The 24,444-nt window shown below is 39.3% G+C and overlaps 1 long non-coding RNA gene across 2 annotated transcripts in view; it reads right to left on the bottom strand.

Annotated features, from left to right (window-relative positions):
* The window catches only part of LOC145717941 (uncharacterized), a 156,751-nt gene extending 132,997 nt beyond the window's left edge, over window positions 1–23,754 (bottom strand). Inside the window, exon 1 of one of the 2 annotated variants that reach the window (XR_014141470.1) lies at window positions 23,673–23,754. This is a non-coding gene — a long non-coding RNA (uncharacterized LOC145717941). The remainder of the gene's footprint in view (window positions 1–23,672) is intronic. The other variant, XR_014141471.1, reaches the window with a different exon arrangement.
* Between the last annotated feature and the right edge of the window lie 690 nt (window positions 23,755–24,444).

The following is a 24,444-nucleotide window of genomic DNA, read 5'->3' as shown; positions in this document are numbered from 1 at the left end:
TGACTTTCTGAGCCGATGGAAAAGTTCTTTATCTGTTCTGTCCAATATGGTAGCTACTATCCTGATGTGGCTAGTGAGAACTGGAAATGGGGCTGGTGAGAGGGAGGAAAATTTTTATTTAAATAGCCATATGTTTCTAGTGGCTACCTTTTTGGAGAGCAGTTTTAGGAATTATCATAATCATGAGTTGTCCCCTACACCTCCCTCAACCCACTCTCCCTCATAAGACAAAGACAACTTCAAGACTCTTCTAAATCCCTATCAACACAGTTGTATTTGTGAAGGATATTCCCGAGCTCCTTGCTTTTACTTTCAACTCTTGGAAAAAATTATTTATGTGGATAAAACTCCCTTGAATTTTTCAAGTTCCAAATGCCTTGATACAACACTGCCTTGGAAACAATACATTTTGGAGACAGCCTGGGCTAGGAAGTTCTGACGGCGGTAGGATATAAACACCATTGTGTTTGTAGCCCCTCAGGTCAGGATGCTCAGTTATTTCTTAGATTTTGCCTTAATGAGCAGGACTGTCCTTTAACAGATACTCCGTTTTACACCATCTCTTGTGTTTTCAACTGTGTATGCAATACCAAATGCTAAGCAAAGAAGATAATTAAATTGGGCCAGACCCTGTCCCTTGACTGGCACATTGAACTCTAGAAGATTCCCTTTCAGGATTTGTGAGTTTTGGGGGACCAGATTGGGAATGGGGTCAGAGACCTGCATTGTTGCCTGTCTCTACCACAACATGGGTATGATTTGTACAGGTAGACTCTCCTCTTCGTAGAAAATCTGTGCAGTGAGCACTGTCCCCTCTCAGGCCTGCCTATACAGTGAGTGGAGGGAGAGGCTTCAAAGCTAGTTATGACTGAAATCTGAAGAGAGATTCAATTCTCAGGTGATTCTACCCCACCCTTTCACAAAGTTGGATGAGCTATGTTAATAGGTAGACTGCACTTCGAAATTATGTGCTCTCCAAGTTAATGCCTAAGTGCTTTACCCAAAGTTTCTCAGAAACTTTGTAAAATTAGTCAGTCAAGGTTCAGAGTGCTGAAATGACATGGCAGATCCAGAGCTCCAACTTATGTGTCTAAGTCAACTGCACATACCTGGATAATGCAGTGGTAGATATTGATCCTTGAGGACAGAATCCCATTGGGTTTAGTTGCTAAATCTCCATCAAGACAACTTGTGCGGTTGTGCCCTAACATTATCAGCCTGCTGAGTAGAAACATGCAACTCCCTTTTTCTCTGTATCTATGTATCTCATCTTCCCCTCATAAACTCCTAGAGCTGCATTCGACCAGGATAAACTATTCTCTCTCATCCTTGATCCCCCAACCAGGGAACACATTTTTTTGCAGGTAACCATGCTTAACATAGACAGGAAAGGCAGTCTTGGAGGCATTGCCAATAAACAGAAAGCAGGCTAATCCTTATTAGTGGAAATGTGGGAGGAATGATCTAGGAAACTGGCCTTACTTTACTGGTGACATAGCATTTAAGCAAGATTCCTTTACAAATTTCTCAGTTCTAACACACTCCACGTTAACCTTCAGTTTAGGTTATAAATGTACTCATCCTTGGTAATCCATTAGCAGTTAGATATTTAAAAAGCAACCCTACTGAGCAATAGGTACTCTGTTAGGTGCTATGGCATTTCATAAATCTGACTAATGAATGTGATTTTAGTACAAAGGAGGTTAAAAAAAAAAAAACAGGGACACCTGGGTGGCTCAATGGGTTAAGCATCTACCTTCGGCTCAGGTCGTGGTCCCAGGGTCCTGGAATGGAGTCTTGCATCGGGCTCCCTGCTCAGCAGGGAGTCTGCTTCTCCCTCTGCCTGCCACTCCCCCCTGCTTGTGCTCTCTCTCTCTGACAAATAAATAAATAAAATCTTTAAAAAAAAAAAAAACAGCATAGGAATAATATGTTTTACCTTTGATTCAGGAGAGTATTTCTGGCTACGGGAGAGACTGAACTGGGACCAATTCTAAATTCCTCTGCTTTGAGGGCTGGTAAGGAAGACATGGAATTGAGAGCTACTATATGTCAGAAATGGGCAAGCACTTTAGGAACATAGTGTTGTAGGGGCCCAAGGCAGGTTGCCCCAAGTTAGCCCACTAGGGCATAAAGATTATTTTGAGTTAAAAGTAATTAAAACCCGGCAGATGCAGGAAAAGTTCTCAGCCTCCCCTACAATTGCCTAATTTACAATGGAAAGGAGAGCTGGTAACAGGAAGAGAGCTATTGAGACTCCCCTTTACCTAAGGAATTCATCTGCATAATAAGGCAACTTTGTTCTTCCGAACATCTCCTTTTACCTTCTTGCTAAAGAGCTTTCTCCCCTTTGTGTCCTCAGGCCTCTACCCCTCTCCTTAGTTCATATAGTTCAAATAAGCATGTGGCCTCATTGTCTTTGGAATCTCCGTGGATTCCCTGTACCGATGCCTATTAAATTTGATTTTCTCCTGTTAATCTGTCTCATGTCAATTTGATTCTAAGTCTGGCTGGAAGGACCTTGAAGGGGAGAAGAAAGTCTTCCTCCTGGACACTGTCATGTAAGCTCCACAACAGCCTTATGAGGTAAATGCCATTATGGTCATTCTACTGATACAACTCTTTTAGGGTGCCTGGACCCAATTCCAACGTGATGGGGGAAGTTCCCCAAACACAACACCATGCAATTCTCAGACACTATCCATGGGGAGAGAGCGTCAAACTCTCAAAGGTTAAGGGCTCAGTTCTACAAAACTGCCCACCCCCACTTCAGACGCCAATCACAAGCCCAGGTGCTTGGGACTAAGTGGCTATAAATCAGGTTCCCACAAACCCTTCCTCAGGTTCAATTAATTTGCTAGAGCAGCTCACAGAACTTAGAGAAACATTTTCCTTACCAGATCAGTGGTTGATTATAAGAGGATGTAACTCAGGAAAAGCCAAATGGAAGAGTTAGGCAGGACGAGGTCTGGAGAAATGGCACGCAGCTTCCCTGCCCTCTCCGGGCCGCCATTCTCCCCAAATCTCCACGTGTTCACTAACCGGAAGCCCTCCCAAACCCCTCCTTTGGGTTTTTATGGAGGCTTCAAAACAGAGGCATGATTGATTGAATTATTGGCCATTGGCTGATTCAACCTCCAGCTCCTCTCCCCTCCCCTGAGGTCAGGGGGTGGCACTGAAAGTTCCAACCCTCTAATCACTTGGTTGGTTCCCCTGGCAACCAGCCCCCATCTTTAGGTTACCCAGGGGCTTTCTAAAAGTCACCTCATTAACATAACAAGACACCTTTAAAGTTCTCATCACTTAGGAAATTCCAAGGGTTTTAGGAGCTGGGAGCCAGAAACCGTGAATGAAGACCAAATATTTATAAGAAACATATATTTGGTCATTCAGATATAAATCACAGTATTGAAGTCTTCATTTTACAGATGAGAAAACAGATTCAGAAAGACTGCTACTTGTCCAGGATCACAGGGCATGAAGCTGATTCCTATGCTTGTGCTTTCAATCACTATGCTCTACTGTCTCCTTCAGGGCTCCTTTCATCTCTTCTTTTCAAAGGTCTCTGCCTCTGAACATTAAGAGAAGTTGTGCTTAGAATCAGGAAATTTGGACCAGGGATTTGTTTTCCAGATTTGCCCAATGATAAAACGTGTTCTTCATAGCAAAGAGAGGGTCTATGAGATTGGCTGGAACCCAAGTCCTGAAGTGAGGCTTTGGGAGATGACCGAGCACTTCTTGACATAAGAGTATTAATAACCATCATTTGTTGAACACTTACTACGTTCCAGAACCTATACATTTTTTAAAATCCTCTTAATAAACCTGTGAAATAGGTATTATTTGTGCCCCCATTTTACAGATGAGAACAAAGAAACACAGAAAAAAGAACCGCTAATGGAGTTCTAAGATCAACATAATTTCACATTGGCTGTGACTATTTCGTCTTTTTGTGTTCTGCATTAGAATAGGAGCTTCTTGGGTAAAAACCGTTCCTTATTCTTTTTAGTACCTGCAGCACTGAGCTCAAGGCTTAGCACAAAATAAGCAAGCAATAAATGATAATCCCTATTACTATTCACTGTAGTGCTAACTCCTAGAATATGAATATAAGCTGAACATACAGAAGAGTTTGGTGTGAAATCCCTTGCTAATATTTGCCTAAAGGAATTTATTATCTATACCCTATCCACTACTATTCTAGATAGTAAATGGAAAGCTATTTTCCTTTGTGGAAGAAGAAGAGAGAGGAATACATGCAGCTATTGTTTAAGTTTTTGATAACTTCCTCCTAAATACTGCCACCTACAATAACATTTAATGGGTCTTGCTAAACTGTGATCGTAGATATCAGACTCCTATGTTTTATCACAAACATATGAATGGAAAACACATGGCATGATCTTTACCTTGGTGAGAGTCCAGAAAGTTAGAGAAAGGACCTGAGTGGAGGGGAAACAAACTGGAATACAAATATATTTTTGTAAATTAGGGAAACAGCATTGGGTTTCCCAAAGCTCAGAGTGCATACTGTCCATGTTTGATGTGATTACTGAATTCACCTTAAGAAAAATTTGGGCTTTGGTAAGACATGTGTCTTAACCATGTCATAGTAGATTCGATAGCTGCCTTTTTTTCTAAGATTTTATTTATTTATTTGAGAGAGTGAACAAAGCGAGAGAGCATGAGCAGGGGGAAGGGGAGAAGCAGAGGGAGAGGGAGAAGCAGATTTGATGCCGGACTAGATTCCAGGACTCTGGGATCATGACCTGAGCCAAAGGCAGACACTTAACCTACTGAGCCACCCAGGCGCCCCCTTCCTCTTTTATTTTTATTGTAACTTTTAAATTTCAAAATAGTTTAAGACTCACAAGAAGTTTTGAAAACAGTACAGAGTTCCTATGTGCCCTTCATCCAACTTCCCCCATAGATAATATCTTACATAAACATAATGCATTGTCAAAACCAGGAAATTAATGTTGGCACACTACTATTAACTCAGGTACTTACTTTATTCAGATTTCACCATTGTTCAGCTGCACTTTGTGTGTGTGTGTGTGTGTGTAGTTTGATGAAATATTATCATCACCTGTGTAGATTCAAGTAATCATCAAAATCAAGATTCAGAATTGTCCCATCACCACAAAGAAGCTTCTTCATGTTACCCCCTAGTGATGGTTATTGTTACATGTCAACTTGACTGGATCATGGGATGCCTAGATGTCTGGTTAGCCATTATTTCTGGGTCTGTGAGCATATTTCCAGAAGGTATTAACATCTGAATCCATCGAATGAGAGCATAGCCCTCCCCACTGTGGGTCGGCATTAACCAATCCACTGAGAGCCTGAATATAACAAAAAGCGGAAGAAGGTAGAATTCCTTTCCTTCCTGTCTGCCTGCTTCAGCTGGGACATCAGTCTTCCGCCCTCGGACTGGGATTTACACTATCAGCTCACTTGGTTCTCAGGCCTTCAGACTCAGATCTGAATTAAACCACCAGCCTTCCTGAGTCACCAGTTTGCAGATGGAAGACTGTGAAACTTCTCAGCCTCCATCATCACAAGTCAATTCCTCATAACAAACATTACCTTATCTATATATATACGCACACACATATACACATACATACATATAGATGTATACACACAGACACGCACATATGCACATATCCTTTCGGTTGTATTTCTCTGGAGAGCCCTGACTGATACATCCTTTAATGATTATACCCTCCCCCCAGCCCAAACACCTGGCTCCCGTTCGTTTCTTCTCCATCTCTATAACTTTGCCCTTGAAGCCTGCCCTGTGTTCACCTTGAAAGGGTGTGCAACCAGTACGGTCACACCTGGCCCCATACTCAGAAAGCACCTCACAGATGGGGTTTAATGCTCTGTAGTCAACATTCTGAACTCTTCCTTGATCTCTGAATTTGTGTTTTGTAAAGACAGTCTGATGGGACGGTGGAGGATCTTCCTCAGGCTGAAGTCCCAGTTCGTGTTTGGTTCTATCACACCCACCCCACAAGGAAAGGTTCTCCATCGTTGTCTCCCCCGACACATAGCATCTACCGTCGCCCTTTGCCCTGGGCCAGAGCCTAGGCAGGAGACAGCTTTGGGTGCGCATGCCTTGAAGCCTCCACCTCTGCACGTCAGGCCAACTTAGTAGTCTTAAGTTTTAGCAAGCACCTTTAGCCCCTGTGACTAATTAACTAAACCTCTTTTTGTATATCTATAGATCATACATTGTTTCCTAGAAACACTGGGAAACAAACCCTCTTACACAACCACCCCCAACCCCCCACCAATACACAACCTCTGAGCACCATGATAATGTCTGTAGCTGGTGCCATGGCGTCGGCATGCAATCAGAAGTGTTACAGACCACCCTGCTCCCCTTTTACTGATTAACTGCCATGAAGTTTCTTTTTATTTATTTATTTGACACAGAGAGAGCGCGTGAGCACATGCACAAGCGAGGGGAGGGGTGGAAGAGGAAGAGAGAGAATTTCAAGCAGACTCCGCCCTGAGCATGGAGCCCCAAGTGAGGCCCTGATTCCACGACCCATGAGATCATGACCTGAGCTGAATCCAAGAGTCAGGCATTCAACTGACTGAGCCATCCAGGATCGCAATTGCCCTAAAGTTCCTTTAAAAATCTTTGGGCCAGGCAGAAACCTCAGAGTTGGTTTTTGGACAAGAGTCTGCCTTCTCCCCAGCTGGCCAGCCTCCTGAATAAAGCTCATATTCCCTTCCAATCAAAACTCATCTCTTGAAGGGGCACTGGGTGGTTCAGTTGGTTAAGTGTCTGGCTCCTGATTTCGGCTCAGGTCATGATCTCAGGGTGGTGAGATCGAGCCCTGCATCCAGCTCTGTGCTGGGTGTAGAGCCTGCTTGAGAGTCTCTCTCCCTCTCCCTCTGCCCCTCCCCACCCCCCTGCCTGCCCATTCCCCTGCCCACTCATGAGTGTGCTCTCTTTCTCTCTCTCTAAAAAACAAATAAACAAACAAACAAAAACAAAAACAAAAAACTCATCTCTTGAATCTTTTGAGTATTGGCTTTTCTAGCGATGAGCAGCCTAATGGGTTTTTCAGTAACAGCCTGTGCATCAAGTCACAAAGCACCTATGAGAGTCTGTCCCACCTCTTTAGAATCATAATGCCCAAGGCAATACACTATTAAATGCCAATAAAAAGCACCAGGACAGGTTGAAAGAGATAGCAAAAGAAACGCTTTTTTTTGCTGTTTGAGTAAGGGGCCCTACAGTTTTATTTCACATTAGGCCCCACAAAATATGTAGCCTAGCTACTGTCAACATAGCAACTTGTTTATTTAATTATGTTTTATAGGAATTCTTAGAACATCAAAATTATAGTCAGTAAAAGAACAATATATGTCTAAGACAGGCTCCAATATAACCCCAACTGAGAGACTTGCAGATTTAACACAGCAGATAAAATCTGAGTGTTCCCCACTTATTTCAAAAATCACCCAAAAGCCAAGATATGAAAGAGAAATAGCAATACAAAGCACATGTTCAGAAAAAAAAATGAAGACATTTTTGAAATCTCAAAATACAAAACAGAAGGAATAACTGCCAAAAAGTAGTGAAGGTCAAACAGTATGCAGGAAGGATGCAGACAGAGTAAGCCCATGAATGCAGATCCCAAAAGAAAAATATGCAGAGCACACTTCTCCTTTGAATGTGGTATACCCAGAGGTATAAAATCTATCCACACTCCGGTTTGCAAAACTGGAATGGAATCAAAAGCTGCCAAAGGATAATTTCTCTAAACTGTTTTTGGTTCTGGGAAGTAGAAATGGGGGTAAATGAGAAATGAAACAGGCGGTCATATTAATAAAAAGCCGTGAGTCAGTAAAATAATGGACCGAGGGGAGACTGCCTTGCCCACTGCCCTTCGGTGCAAATCGTGAGGAGAAATAAAAACCAGGAGCTCACAAACTGTGAGAAGGAGAAACCTTGCTAATATGAAAAGAACCCTACCCCTTCTATATGAATTTCCTGTATATAATCTGTCCAAATTGTACCTAGACAAATATACAATGTAAAGGGAGGAACCAAAGATTTTTAAAGGGCAAATATTAGGCAAAGAACACTCAACAACAAAAATAAAATGTTGCCATGAAGCTGATAAAAACTGTGAACAAGCATACTCCCAAGAATTTCTTTTTCTTTTTCAAGTAGGCTCCATGTCCAGAGTGGGCTTGAACTCATGACACTGAGATCAAGAGTTGCATGCTCTACCTATTGAGCCAGCCAGGTACCCCCACAAGAATTTTTTTTAAATACTAGTGCAGGGGTGCCTGGGTGGCTCAGTAAGTTAAGTGTCTGACTCTTGATTTTGGCTCAGGTCATGATCTCAGGGTCGTGGGATCAAGCCCCGTGTTGGGCTCCGTGCTTGGTGGGGAGTCTGCTTGGGATTCTCTCTCTCCCTCTCCCTCTGCCCCTCCCCCATTCACGCACTCTATATCTAAAATAAATAAATAAATCTTTTAAAAAATTTAAAAAATAAATATCAGTGCAATGATCTTTATAAAAAAAACTTAAAGATGAAATACAATAACTCAAAGAAATATGGTGAGGCAACAACAACACTAACAACAATAACAAACAAAATGAAAAATGAAGTGAAGAATTCAGGAGAGAAATAAAAGAAAAATAGTAAATATTAATAAATAAGTCCTGGGAATGTAATGTATACCATGGTGACTACAGTTAACAATACTGTATTGTATGGGGCACTTGGCTAGCTCAGTCAGAAAAGCATGTAACTCTTGATCTTGGGGTTGTGAGTTCGAGCCCCATGTTGGGTATAGAGATTACTTAAATAAATAAATTTTTAAAAAATTACTGTATTGTATATTTGAAAGTTCCTAAGACAGTAGATCTTAAAAGTTCTCATCACAAGAAAAAAATTCTAACTACATGTGGTAATGCATGTCAGCTAAACTTACTGTGGTAATCATTTTGTAATATATACATATATCAAATCATTATATTGTATACATAAAACTATTACAATGTTATATGTCAATTATATTTAAAAAAAAGTAAAATGTAGGGGTGCCTAGGTGGCTCAGTCGGTTAAGCATCTGCCTTCGGCTCAGGTCATGATTCCAGCATCCTAGGATAGAGTCCCGCATCAGGCTCCCTACTCAGTGGGGAGCTTACCTCTCCCTCTCCCTCTGCCCCTCCCCCTGCTTGTGCTCACTCTCTCTCTCTGGCAAATAAATAAATAAAATCTTAAAAAAAAAAGTAAAACCTGAAATTAGAAGCAGCACAAAGGATAATAGACATTACTGAAAATAAGGCAAGAGATATATAGAACAAAGTTAAGAAAAGCTTGTAAACAAGAATGGAAATAAAAGAATGGTAGAAATATATATATGACTGAAGAGATCTAACATATATGTTTCACTTTTCTCTTGCTGTGTAACAAATTTTCTCAAATCATAGTAGCTATAACAGCAATGAACATTTTTTTTCCTTAGTTTCTATATGCTGAATTCAGGGGCATCTGAGTTCTAAGGAATTCAGTTAAGATGGCATTTGACACTCAAGCCATCTGAGACTGGAAATGTCCTAGAATACCCACTGCCCAAGTAACTCACTTGCATGGATGGAAAATTAATGCTAGTTGTTGTTGGGAGGTCTCAGTGACTCCCCATGTGATACTATCTGTGGGTTGTTTGCCCTCACAACATGCTGATTGCCTTCCCCAGAGTGAGTGACCCAAAAAATCAAGTCAGAAGGAACAATTCCTTTTATGACCCTAGTCTTGGAAGCCATACACTATCACTTCTGCCACATTCTGTTCACTCAAAGTGAGGGACTAAATCTAGCCCAAAGTCAAGGGAACTAGAATTAGGTAAGCCTTACCTTTTGAAAGGAGGAGAGTCAGAGAATCAAGGACATATGTTAAAACCACCATGATATGCAAAATTTGTATTATTTTAAAATAAAACTGTAAAAATAAAATAAAAAAATTGTCAGGACAACTTTCTAGAAATAAAACAAGACTTGAATCTCTAAACTAAAGGGGCATACTAGGTCTATAAAAAAATGAAACAGAACAGTTAACATCTTACAATATCCTTAATAATTTAATGGATTTTAATCATTCTTTGGGCAAGAGATAAAAATTCAACTTACTCTTAAGGGGAAAATAAATCACACTGCCCTCAGGTTTTTTGTTTGTTATTTTCACAAAGATAGTCAAACTTACTAGATATAGAATAATCCTGCAGAAAGAAAACTAGGTACAGTGTTTTATAAATAGACAATTTACATTTCAAGAATAAAGCAACAGAAAATATACTTTTTAAAAAAGAATTTATTTATATATTTGACAGAAAGAGACAGAGAGAGAGGAAACACAAGCAGAGGGGAGCTGGAGAGGGAGAAGCAGGCTCCCCACTGAGCAGGGAGCCCAACACAGGGATCAATCCCAGGACCCTGGGATCATGACCTGAGCGGAAGGCAGATACTTAACTGACTGAGCCACCCAGGCGCCCTGAAAATATACCTTTGAACACAAAATAACCCAGAGAATATAAATCCCATGAATCCTCCTTGAAGAAACTACTTTAAGGTAACCCCAGATAAAACAAGTGATGAATACACAAACTATGACAGTAGGAGGAACAGTGATCACTGACTATAGATGACAAGTGGCAATGGTTAGAAAAGTGCCTATTTTATAAACCCTTGAAAGTATCAAAAACATATGATTACAAAAGTTAAGAAAAGAAGTAGAGAAAGACTGGACATCCTATAAGCATCCAATGTACTTACTTTCTATGGTCAAAATCAAAGAAATTTCTTATATCTTAATAAAGTAGCAGAGTGGTGCCTGGCTGGTTCCATTGGTAAAGCATGCAACTCTTGATCTCAGGGTTGTGAATTCAAGCCCCACGTTAGGCCTAGAGCCTACCTTTTTTTCTTTTTTTTAAAGATTTTATTTATTTATTTGAGAGAGTGAGAGAGAAAGAAAGAGTAAGGTGGGGAGGGGCATAGGGACAAGCAGACTCTGTGCTGAGCGTGGAGCCTGATGTGAGACTTGTTCCCATGACTCTGAAAGCATGACCTGAGCTGAAACCAAGGGTCAGATGCTTAACTGACTGAGCCACCCAGGCGCCCCTGGCCTGACGCCTACTTAAAAAAAAAAAAGGTAACAGATTTAAGCACATTAAAAGGCACAAAAAAGATCAGTATAATATTCACAAGTAACAAAATAAAAATAAACAAGTAGAACTACATTAAACTATGAAGCTTCTGCATGGCAAAAGAAACAAAAATGAAAAGACAACCTATAGAATGGGAGAAAATATTTGTGAATTATATATCTCATCAGGAGTTAATATCCAAAATATAAAGAACTCTTACAACTTAATAGCAAAAAAAGAAATAATAATGCAATTAAAAATGGGCAAAGGACCTAAATAGAAATTTTTCCAAAGTTATTCAAATGACCAATAGATACATGAAAAGGTGTTCATCGCCACTAATCACTAGGGAAATGCAAATCAAAACCACAATGAGATATTAACTCATACCTATTAGAATGTCTATCATCAAAAAGAAGAGATATCAAGTGTTGGTGAGGATATGAAGAAAGGAGAACCCTGTGCACTATTGGTAGGAATGTAAATTGGTATAGCTACTGTGGAAAACAGCATGGAGGTTCCTCAAAAAATTAAAAATAGAACTACCATAACACCCAGAAACACCACTTCTGCGTATGTATCTAAAGGAAATGAAGGCACGATGTCAAAGAGATATTTGTTTATTGCAGCATTATTTATAATAGCCAAGCCATGGAAATGACCTCTGTGTCCATCGACAAAAGAATGGGTAAAGAAAATGTGAGATGTATGTATATCTACAATGGAATATTATTCAGCCATAAAAAAGGAAATTATTTATTTGCAACAACATGAATGGATTTTGAGGGTATTATGCTAAATGAAATAAGTCTGACACAGAAAGAAATTTACAGCATGATCTCACTTTTATGTGGAAGCTAAAAAAAAAAAAAAAAACTTACAGGAAAAAAGATCACATTTGTGGTTACCAAAGGTGACGGTCCGGAGTAGAGGGAGGTGGGGATATTAGAGGAAGGTGGTTGTATGAGTTCCTTATATGTTTTGGATATTAACCTTTACAGATATATGGTTTGCAAATACTTTCTCCCATTCCATAGTTTGTCTTTTCATTTTGTTGTTTCTTTTGTTGTGCAAAAGCCTTTGGTTTGATGTAGTTCCACTTGCTGGTTTTAGCTTTTGTTACTTGTGCTTTTGGTGTTATATCCAAAAGAAATCATTGCCAACACTGATGTCAAGGAGCTTTTTCCCTATGTTTTCTTCTAGGAATTTTACAGTTAAGGACTTACACTTAAGTCCTTAATCTATTTTGAGTCCATTTTTGTGAGTAGTGTAAGATAGGGCTCTGATTTCATTCTTTTGTTTGTGAATATCCAGTTTTCCCAACATCATTTATTGAAGAGACTATCCTTTCCACATTGAGCATTCTTGTCTCTCTTGTCAACTATTAGTTGATCATATATGTGTGGATTTATTTCTGAGCTATCAATTCTGTTCCATCGGTCTGTGTGTCTGTTTTTAAGCTAGTATCATTGTTTTGAATACTATAGTATGCTATACTGTATGATCTCACTTATGTGTGGAATCTAAAAACATCACACTCATAGAAAGAGAATAGAATGGTGGTTGTCAGGGGTTAGGAGTAAGGGAAATGAGGAGATGTTGGTCAAAGAATACAAGCTTTCAGTGATAAGAGGAGTGAGTTCTGGGATCCTATGGTGACTATAGTTAATAACACTGTATTGTATACTTGAAAGTTGTTATGAGAGTAGACCTTTAATGTTCTCACCAAAACAACAGCATGGTAATTATGTGAGGTAAAGAATGTGTTAAGTAATCTTATTGTGGTAAACATTTCACAATAAATATGTATATCAAATCACCACACTGAATACCTTAAATTTACACAATGTTATATGACAATTATATCTCAATAAAGCTGGAAAAAATAGTGTAGCTAGGTTCTCCCAGTTACTGGATTTTTTTTTTTTTAATTTAAGCATTGGGTTAAATTAGTAAACAACACTGGACTTACAAAATACTTAGAGTGCAGTTATAATACAAATGCTACATAAAAGAACATATGGAAATATAGCTGAAGAAGTGCCAGAGGAAAACTAAATATTAATAAAAACAAAGAATGAGGTGGTCCTCCAGCTTCTGGTCTGGCACGTATAGAGCTTGGAAATCATTTCTCCTATCCTCACAAGAAGAATGAAGCGGAACAAACAGAAAACCAACTCTCCTTAGATCCATCATAGATATAATGTCACAGGGCAAACCACACACCCAAAATTAGAAAGACAGGGAGGCAGATTCAGAGAATCAAAGGTTACCAGAGTATAAGGTCAGGAGGAGAAGCCTGCTGCTGGAGCCAGTCCAGGGAAACTTAAACTATAATTGATGAATTGCTGGAGGCTCAGTGTGGAAAAGTCTGACAGGGGAAGGCTACACTTCTGTGAGTTTTACCTCCAGGAACCCTACCGGGTTCTCAGGGTGAAGAGGGGAGAAAAATTCCCCGTGCTTCAGGAAAGAGGAGGAGAAAAGTAGCTATTTTGAAAGATGCCCAGAGCATTTTGTTCTTAACAAGGCCTCCCCTCAAGAAAAACAATTTTACCAGAGCCTAACCTATTGGGATTTTACAAGAGCCTAACTGATCTGGGGAAAAGGAAATACCCAACAGCAGCAGCATGCTCTAGCCTTTATACAGGAAAGGGTAATGCCTGACTCTAGCCCCAAGTAGTCTTCCTGTCTTGGGAAGAGGGGGTGGCCGATTGAGAAGTACTAGTGAAAACCATAGCCCAGGGGCATAGGCTTACTAAAAGACTGATACTTAATCATAGAACTATAGAATGCTTCACCTGTCCCATTCCTTATCACCACATCAATAGAACTCCTGTATAATAGCAAAGGAATACAACTAAAGGAATTACATGTCTCAGATTTTATTTAAGAAGTCTCTAGGGAAACCAAAGACAACAGGGGAGACAAAAAAAAAAAAAAAAAAAAACGAGAACAGCAGAGGAAATTTTAGCCTCTGACAAGTGCCGCTACAGCAAATAGGAAACACAGCCTAACTCCTAGTTAGATAAACATAAATTCTCATTCTAAATCTTTATTTACCTCAGTTCCTTTTACCCAGTACAATGTGTTTGCCTTTCAAAAAAAATTACAAGGCATATTAAAACACAAAAGACATGGTTTGAAGAGACAGAGCAAGCATGAGAACCAGACTCAGATATGGCAGAGACGTTGGAATTATAATACCAGGAATTTTTTTTAAAGATTTATTTACTTCAGACAGTGCCCCACCCCCAGACCAGGAATTTTAAAAACTGTGATTTATATGCTAAGGGCTCTAATGGACAAAGTGGAAAACATGCAAGAACAATATAGGGGTGCCCCTGGGTGGCTCAGTCGGTTAAGCAGCCAACTCTTGATTTCAGCTCAGATCATGATCTCAGGGTCATGAGATCCGAGCCCTACTTTGGGCTGAGATCCATGAGATCAAGCCCTGTATGGGGGTCCGAGCTCAATGAGAGTCTGCTTGGTCCCCTCCCTCCCCCTCTACCCTCCAACCGCTCCTGCTCACGCACATATGCTCGCTCGCTCTCTCAAATACATAAAATCTTAAAAAAAAAAAAAAAGAACAGATGGGTAATGTAAGCTAAGAGATGAAAATTCTAAGAAACAATCAAAAGGAAATGCTAGAAATTAAAAAAAAAACATGATAGGAGAAACAAAGAATGCCTTTGATGGGCTCATTAAAGACAACTTGGCCAAGAAAAGAATTAGTGAGCTCAAAGAAATATCATTAGAAGCTTCCAAAACTTAAATGCACAGAGCAAACAGACTGAAAATCAGAATATTCATGAACTGTGGGACAATTACAAAAGATATAAAATAAAGAGAAAAGAAAGGATAATATAAGAAATATAATGTGCTATATTAAATTAACAGAAAATGGAAAAACAATTGAAGCAATAATTAAATACAAGACATGCTATTTTAGAAACGTCAGTAAAACAATAAATCATTAACTGACTTATGATAAAGAAAGCACAAACATACACAATAGAGGTTAATTATTAGAAAACCACCATCATATGAAATAAATTAAAAGAAACACAAGGGATGCCTGGGTGGCTCAGTTGGTTAAGTGTCTAACTGTTGGTTTTGGCTCAGGTCATGATTTCAGGGTCATGAGATGGAGCCACGATGGGCTCCTGCTCAGCAGGCACTCTGCTTGAGATTCTCTCCCTTTCCCTCTCCCTCCCCTCTGCCCCTCTCCCTGCTTGTGCGTGTGTACTCTCTCTCTCCAAAAAATAAATACAAAATAAAGACAAGTGACTACTTTTGAAAATCCCATGCAAATACGTGTTTTTAGCCATTCTATCCCTTTTTTTTTTTAAGATTTTATTTATTTGACAAAGAGAGAGAGAAAGACAGAGAGAGAGCGTGCACACAAGCAGGGGCAATGGCAGGCAGAGGGAGCCCGATGTGGGCTTGATCCCAGGAACCTGGGATCATGACCTGAGCCAAAGGCAGATGCTTGGCCGACTGAGCCACCCAGGCGTCCCTAGCCATTATTTCTTCAAATAAGTTCTGCCCCTTTCTCTCTTCTCCTTCTGGAACTCCTATAATGGGAATGTTACTTTGCTTGATGTTGTCCCATAAATTTCTTAAGCTATTTTCACTTTATAAAATTCTTTTTTCTTTTTGCTGTTCTGTTTGAAGGAATTCTTCAGCTTTGTCTTTGAGTTCACTGATCCTTTCTTGTGCTTCCTCTAGTCTACTGGCAAGCCCCTCTAGTGTATTTTTCAGTTCAATTATTGTATTCTTTGTTCTGTGACTTCTGTTTGGAATGTTCTTGTATTTTCTCTCTGTTCAAGCTTTCATTGTGTTCATCCATTCTTCTCCCAAATTTGGTGAGCATCTTTATGACTATTACTTCGAACTCTTTTTTTTGTTTAAAGATTTATTTATTTATTCATTTGACACACAGAGAGAGAGAGAGAGCACAAGCAGGGGAAGCAGCAGAGGGAGAGGGAGAAGCAGACTCCCCCCTGAGCAGGGAGCCCAACACGTGGCTCAATCGCAGGACTCTGGGATCACGACCCGAGCTAAAGGCAGATGCTTAACCGACTGAGCCACCCAGCTGCCCCTAAACTCTTTATGAGGTAAATTACTTATCTTCATTTCATTAAGGTTTTTTGTTTTTTTTTTTTCCTGAGGTTTTATCTTGTTCTTTCATTTGGAATATATTCCTCTGTTTTTTCGCTTTGCTTGAGTCTCTGTATTGGTTTATATGCATTAGATGAAAGAGCCACCTCTGTGTCTTGAAGGGTTGGCCTTGTATAAGAGATGAACTTTATAGTTCAACCCTATCCTAGTCCTTGGTGATCTCTCAAACCCTTGTGATTGTTCAAGCAGCCTATTTCTAATAGCTCCCAGTATTTGGGGGTGTGTCAAGATCAGTCAGTGTCCCAAAAGAGAGGATTTCAGTCAGTACCCACATTCAGGCTGATTGGAAGCTAGACCATCAGGCAGCAGCTTTCAAAGAATGCAAATATATACAGTCCTGTGGGACCACAAGTGTATGCTCCACTGGCCCTCAGAACTCATAAAAGAGCCGAACAATATTATCACCTTTTGTGACTTAGGTGACATTTGTACAACAGTATAGCCAACATTTGCAGAATATATCCTGCTTTCAAGTACACATGGCACAGTCCCTAAGAGTGTTGGCCATTAAAAAAGTCTCAATACATTTAAAAAGATCAACATCATCTAGAGTAAGTTCTCTGACTATAACCTAATTAAATTAGAAATAAAAGTAAGAAATCTAAAAGCACACTTCTAAATAATCCATGGATCATAGAAAAAATCATAAACAAAGTTAGAAAATATTTTGAACTAAATGATAATAAAGACCCAACACATCAAAATATGTAGGATGCAGATAATGTAGCATTAGAAGAAAATATATAATTATAATGCTTATAGTAGAAAATAATGGCCTAAATTCAATGATGTAAAAATTCCATCTTAAAAAGCTAGAAAAAGAAGAGCAATGTAAAGCCAAAGTGAATAGATGGGAGGAAATAATAAAGATAACAGCATATATAAATGATATTGAAAACAGGTAACTAATAGAGAAAATTAACAAAGATGGCTAATGGCTATGGATTTCTTTCAAGAAAGAACATATTCTAAAATTGGATCGTGTTTATTATTACACACTCCTGCAAATATCCTAAACACATTAATTGTACATTTTAAATAGGTGATAAGTATGGTATGTGGATTATATCTCAACAAAGCTTTTTTTAAGGGGCGCCTGGATGGCACAGTTGGTTAAGCATCTGACTCTTGGTTTCAGGGTCATGAGCTCAAGCTCCGAGTCGGGCTCTGTGCTCAGCATGGAGTCTGCTTGAGATTCTCTCTCCCTCTCCCTCTGCCCTTCCTGCTCATACTCATGCTCTCTCTCTCTCCCAAAGAATAAACAAATTTTAAAAAATTGGTTATGGTTATTTGAAAAGATCTAAAGTAAAACTCACAGATTGCTCAAAGAAAGGAAAGAAGGAAAAGAAAGGAAAGAAATTACTAACATCAGCAATGAAAGGGATTATAAACATAGATCTTATAGACATAAAATAATTCTAAGGTATTTGACAAACAAAATGCAACTTAGCAAAACTGACACTTGATGGAACAGAAAATCTGAATAGCCTTCCATGTATGAAGTAAACGAATTCATAATTAGAACTTTTTCACAAAAAAATCCGAGACCTAAATTATTTCAAAACCTATCAAACATTTAAGGAAGAAACAAAACTAATCTTGCTAAAACTCCTTCTAAAAATGAGGAGAAAACATGGCTTCTTGACATGAGACCAGAATAACACTAATACCAAAATCAGGCAAAGACATTACAACAAAAGAAAATTATCAAGTAATATTCTTCATGAACAGAACCCCCCCCCAAAATGCTCAAAAATATTAGCAAAACAAATCCCATAATATGTAAAAAGTGTAATACCTAATGACCATGTAGGATTTAGCTCATAAAATCAAGGTATGTATAACTTTTGAAAATCAATCTAAATCATTCACAGTTTAACAGTAATGTTCTATATCTTGATAGTAGTTTTGGTTACACAGATGTTGGATTTGTCAAACACTTACGATGACTGTATTTCCTTTTATGTAAGTTTTGCCTCACATTTTAAAAAATCCTATAAACAAATACTGAAGTCTAGTTAATGCTATGCATACTGAATTTTTTTGGATAAAATTTACTAATGTCCACAGCTTACTCTGAAATGCATTACAATTTTGTTTAGATTGCTAGAGAGAGATATGGCTAGATATTTGATAGAGCAAATATAGTAAAATGCAAATGACAGAATGTATGACATCTATGGGAGTTTAGGTATGTTTGAAATTTTTTATAAGCTAGGAAAAAAGAATGACATAAATCTTTAAAAATACTAATGAGAGATACAGAATAATGCTTGAATGACTCATAAGATATACCATGTTTTTTTTTTTAGTTTTATTTATTTATTTATTTATTTAAAGATTTTATTTATTTGACAGAGAGAGACAGCGAGAGAGGGAATAGAAGCAGGGGGAGTGGGAGAGGGAGAAGCAGGGTTCCTGCTGAGCAGGGAGCCCGATGTGGGGCTTGATCCCAGGACCACGGGATCATGACCTGAGCCGAAGGCAGACGTTTAATGACTGAGCCACCCAGGCGCCCCAAGATATACCATGTTTTTGACTAGGAAAACATACTGCATAAACACATTGCTTTTCTCAAATTAAGAGGTAACTAGAAAAGTAGATTCTATAATGCATCTAAAAAATGTAAAAAAAAAAAAGAAGGAAGAGGAGAACTGATTTTTTTTTTAAGATTTTATTTTTGTGAGAGAGAGAGAGAGTGAGAGAGTGCATGCACACAAGCAGGGGGGAAGGGGCAGAGGGAGAAGCAGACTCCCCGTTGAGCAGGGAGCCCAATATGGGACTCGATCCCAGGACCCTGGGATCATGACCTGAGCCAAAGGCAGACACTTAACTGACTGAGTCACCCAGGCACCCAGAAGAGAACTAATCTTAACAAATATTCAAACATATTATAAGCTTTTAATAATTTAAAGAGTATGGTCCTGGCTCATGAATAGATAGCTCAATAGCATAAAGTACAGAATTGAGCTGTATATGCAAATACATACAGGAGAACTTTTTTAATGATACATTGCCATATTTGTAGGTAAAAATCAATTACTCAATAAATGGTTTGGTGTCCCCTGGGTGAGTATCTAGAAAAAAAAGTAGGTTGGATCTCTACCTCACACTTCAAATCAAAATAAAAGTAAATAATCAAGTCATGGTTTCTAACAGACAAGATAAAAACAGAATGAGTAAAGGAATGGAAATGAACAATTTTAAGGTGTCCTCAGAGCTTGCTTTGCAGTCTCTTCCAGATTTATTGCTGATGCCCAATACCACTTGCACAGGTGTTTCCTAGCATAGTTCTTTGCTTTGTGCTTCTATGTAGAATTGGTTCTAAATCCAAATGTTGGCCAATGCCTAGAATTACGCTGTTCAACAGGGCAACCACTCACCATATATAACTATTTAAATTTAACTTGATTAAATTTAGAAGTCAGTTCTTCAGTACCACTAGCTCTGTTTCTATAGCCACATGGGGCTAGGGGCTTCTCTATTGGATAATGAAGCTATAGAACATTTCCATTATTGCAGAAAGTTCTATGGAGCAGTTCTGATGTAGAGCCCAAACTGCAGAATCTTGTTTACCAAACCTAAATACATGTCAGATTCACTGGAAAAGCTTATTAAAAATAGAAACTACTGGGGTGCCTGGGTGGCTCAGCCGTTAAGCATCTGCCGTTGGCTCAGATCATGATCCCAGGGTCCTGGGATCGAGCCCCGCATCAGGCTCCCTGCTCGGCTGGAAGCCTGCTTCTCCCTCTCCCTCTCCCCCTGCTTATGTTCCTGCTCTCACTATCTCTCTCTGTCACATAAATAAATAAAATCTTAAAAAAAAAAAAAAGAAATTTCTATCTCATACGTAAAGGGCATGTCACTGCTTAAAACCTGCCAATGGTTCCCTGTCACTCAGATCAAGAGTGGGTAAATTATGAGCCCTGGGTCAAATCTAGCCTATTGCCTTCTTTTTTTTTTGCCAGTAAGTTTCTATTGGAACACAGTCATGACCATTCATTTACTTATTATTCATTGCTGCTTTTGAGTAACTGCAAGACAGAAGGTATGGTCAGCAAAGCTGTATTTACTATCTGGCCTTTTGCAAAAAAATAAAAAATAAAAATTAAATTAAAAAAAAAATGTTTGCTGATCCCTGACTCATAAGATAAAGTCTAGGCTTTGGCCTGGTCTACACAGGTAGTATCTAAGGCTTTACAAAACCTAGCCACTGCCTATCTTTTCATGTCATGACCCACCAACAACTAACCCATTTTGGTTTCCTGAACATGGCATCCGAAGTCCTTCCTCTGTGCTTTATTTATACCATGTCTCCTATGTAGTGCCCAACATCCTGACCTTCCTTCTGTCCTACACCACAGTGTATAATAATAGGGAAATAAAGGAAAAAGAGGGGTGCCTGGCTGACTCGGTTGGTGGAGCATGTGACTCTTGATCTTGGGGTTGTGAATTTGAGCCCCACATTGGGTGTAGAGATTAATTTAAAAAAAAATTTTTTTTAAAGAAAAAAGAAAAAAAAAAGGGCACCTGGGTGGCTCAGTCGGTTAAGCGTCTGCCTTTGGCTCAGGTCGTGATTCCAGACTCCCAGGATTGAGTCCCGCATTGGGCTCCCCACTGACCCTCCCCCGTCTCATGCTTTCTCTCTCTCATGGTCTCTCTCTCAAATAAATAAATAAAATCTTAAAAAAAAAATATATATATATATATCTTAAAAAAATACCACACCCTTCAAATCTCTTTATTCTCTGCCAGGGGCTGACCTACTATTTTTAGTGGCCCATACCAATCGTTAAGGACAAAGCAAGTGGGTTCCTCACCATGATAGATTCAGAATCTTAATTTTTTTTTTTTTAGGCATCTCTGATTTTCTACATATATGATGAAGTGTACTTTGCCTATCCCTTCCATACACACTTCGGTCACTTCTTTACCATGATATTGCAATTGCCTGTTTACGTGTCTATGTCCCTCAATAGACTGGGAGTTCCTAAAGGAAGGAAGCCTGACATTCATCTCTGAGTCCATACTGGGAGGACAAGCCCAGCACTGAGTCAGTGCTCAGAGAACACCCAGTGAAATAAACCTCCCTCCTCAACAAGAATTCATTTTCTGGAATGAGAAATTGGAAGGAAGAGGTAGAGGGGCTAGCTGTTGAGCATTTTTCTCTTCTCCCATGAAGCTAAAATCTAATTTCTGGTTCCCCTCCAGGCATAGCAAAAAGTCTTTTTAAATTAGCATATTATTGACTTCCTTTTAGCATGGTTGCTTTGTCTAGTTTAATATATATTAATTATTTGTTGGTGAAATTCACATCTTGAGGTTACTACTGTATCAAGTACAAGTTTAAAAGTCTAATAAACAGGAAAGACTGAGGGTGTTTGTATCTCTAACATGTTACTAATGGAATAAAAATAACAAATGTGATTCCAAATTACCTTTGGAGTTTGGATCAGACATAGCTGGTAAATGGGTTTTTTGTATGAAGCTCATTTATTAGGAATTTCCATGTAGTATCGATCCCTGTATTTTTATAGGATTGTGATTCTGTTATGGCTTACTTTTGTTCTAAGTATTCAGGATACCAAAGCAGAAAAAACTGATAGCCCTCTCTTGTGAGCAAGAAGCAGGAAGATTGTTTTGGGAAGACTTGTCCAATTGGATTGATCTGTGGCTGCTAGGGGAAGTTTTCAGGTTACCCATCCTGGAATCCTTAAGACCTATAGAAATCCACATTGCTCTTAAAATTTTTAGAGTAGCCTTCAAGACACGCCTTTCACAGACATTGCAGAACCATGGATTTGACTCCGTATTATTGAATTCAACCATCTAGAATCAACTTTGGCTGTTCAGGGTTGTCATACCCACATATGTAATTGGGAGCACATCTTCATCCAAAGAGAAAGCACTTCCCTCCCCAAAGAACTGGAACTAAGGTGCTCTGTGCCAGAAAATCTTTGTCTTGAGACCCTGTTTTCAACATGCAAGAACAGAACTGCTACGCTTTAAATGGTGCCTTTGATTTTCAATTCCCTTGAATTTTTTCCTTTCCTCAAGTCAATCAAGGATGTTTAAATACTCACTTCACATACAACGTAAACAAAATGAAGTGGAAAGAATAGTAACTCTCTGGCAACTTCGATCAATTCCCACGAGGAGAACTCAATACAAAAATGTAAAGCTGCTTGGGAGGCCACGTATCCACTCTGGATTCGGGAAGGTCCTACTTATCCTTCAGTGCTTAAGCTCAGACTGTCCTATCAGTCTTGCTGTGAAGGCTCACTCTGTTTCATTGTTCATTCTATACTTTGTCACACATCGTGTTGCATTTTCCTCCCTTTGTTGTTTAATTATATAATGGAGAAGAGGGGGAAAAAAAGGATATTTTTAAAGCTGATCAGCTGCCTTCTTAGGAGTATAATGTTTTTATCTGGGAAAATAACTCGATGGTTACTTAATGTGTGAAAGCCAAGGCTCCCCTCTGCAGCCCCAAGCCACCTTATGACCCTTGGGAATGGGCTAGTGTTGATAATTAAGAGGAGAAAGAGGGACAGACAGGGTTTAGCAACAAGGCAGGAAAACAGGGATGCTGAGGAGCCAAGTCATCAAGTGCAAGCTTTGCTATAATCAGACTGGCCATGGCACTTAAAAAACAGAAATGCATAATTCAGATTTTAAGTAAACTTTGCTGTTCTGTAACTCCCCTCTGTTACCCATGGATCTTCTATATGCTATGCACACCTGTCTCTGAGAGAGAGGTATTTTGCGTGACTCAAGAGAAAAGACGTTAAGTTTACGGTTACCAGATAAAATACAGGACGTCTGTAACTGGAGGTTTTTTTGTTTTGTTTTGTTTTGTTTTAGGATTTTATTTTTAAGCCATCTCTCCACCCAATGTGGAGCTCAAACTTACAGTCCCAAGATTAAGAGTTGCATGCTCTACTGACTGAGCCAACCAGGCACCCCAATAACTGGATGTCTTTTTAAAAAATTTGCTGAATCTTGCAACTAGTTAGGTTACATGTCCAGATCAATAAGGGTGGAGAAACGAGATTTAGGTAAGACAGAGAATTCAACATAAGCAAGAAAATGTGGCAAGACGTGAGGAACTAGGAGATCTGTAAGCCCTCTGAAGTACTGGTAGGATGGAGTCTTTGTTTTCCTCTATAAGTGAGTCTGTAGCATTTTTAAATTAAATATGTAAGGGAAAGGTAACCCTATAGGGCTAGAGAACTTGAAGATACCTAGCCAGCAGAAATCTAGGTTGTAATTCATTCCGTGTCCTATATATTATTACCTTACAAGCTTACCTTGCTCACTAGAGGAAATTCCCAGAAGGCTGAGTTCCCCACAGCTGCAAGGGAGACTATATGAGTGACAGGTCTGTGAAGTCCCCTGTGAAGACAGACTGTATTGTGACAGGAACAGCAGCTGGGGCAATTCTGATAACCACCATTTCCCCTATGCTCCTTATTCGGAATCAGGCCAGAGTGCTGTGGCCAGAACAGAGAGATCTGTGGTCCCCCAGTGGACTGGAGCCTGTGGAAATGAGTGAGAGTCAGTACCGTTTCTGGAAAGGACTCTGGTAGCTGCCAACTGTGGTGTGTCTGTAGGAGTACACTGAGCACAATGAGGTACCACTCATGGTGTATCAAGAGTAGTTTTCCTCATTTTATTTGCATAATCATTTTCAAATAGATGTGCAGCTGTGTGCTATTTGTTTCAACATCTGGCTGCAAATTCGTCCTGCCCTGCCAAGGTCGCTTTTACTTATTTTCTCTCCAAACCTTTTGTTATTCTTTCTATTCCTTTTGCCCTGTTCCAAGTTGGGAGATTAGGTCAATGATGTAGCTCAAAATTATGTAGTTTATCACTCAAGAAGCTTTATGACTATCCTTCCTTCTATCTATCATGTGTATAATTTTGCTGAGGCCAGGATTTGACTTAATGTGTTGCGAGGCTTATGTAAAGGACCCATTGCTTAGCTAGCTAGCAAGTGAGTCTAGCCATCTGCCCAGTGTACCCTCCCTGACTCAGCTGTTGTCCTCATATCGGAGTGTGTATGTTTTGTGGTGGAATGAT

Source organism: Leptonychotes weddellii, chromosome X (genome assembly GCF_054177405.1).
Source record: "Leptonychotes weddellii isolate Sample4059 chromosome X, ASM5417740v2, whole genome shotgun sequence".
In the NCBI taxonomy this organism is placed as follows: domain Eukaryota; kingdom Metazoa; phylum Chordata; class Mammalia; order Carnivora; family Phocidae; genus Leptonychotes; species Leptonychotes weddellii.
Note: the sequence above shows the minus strand (reverse complement) of the source record. Positions and strands in the feature narration are given on the sequence as shown.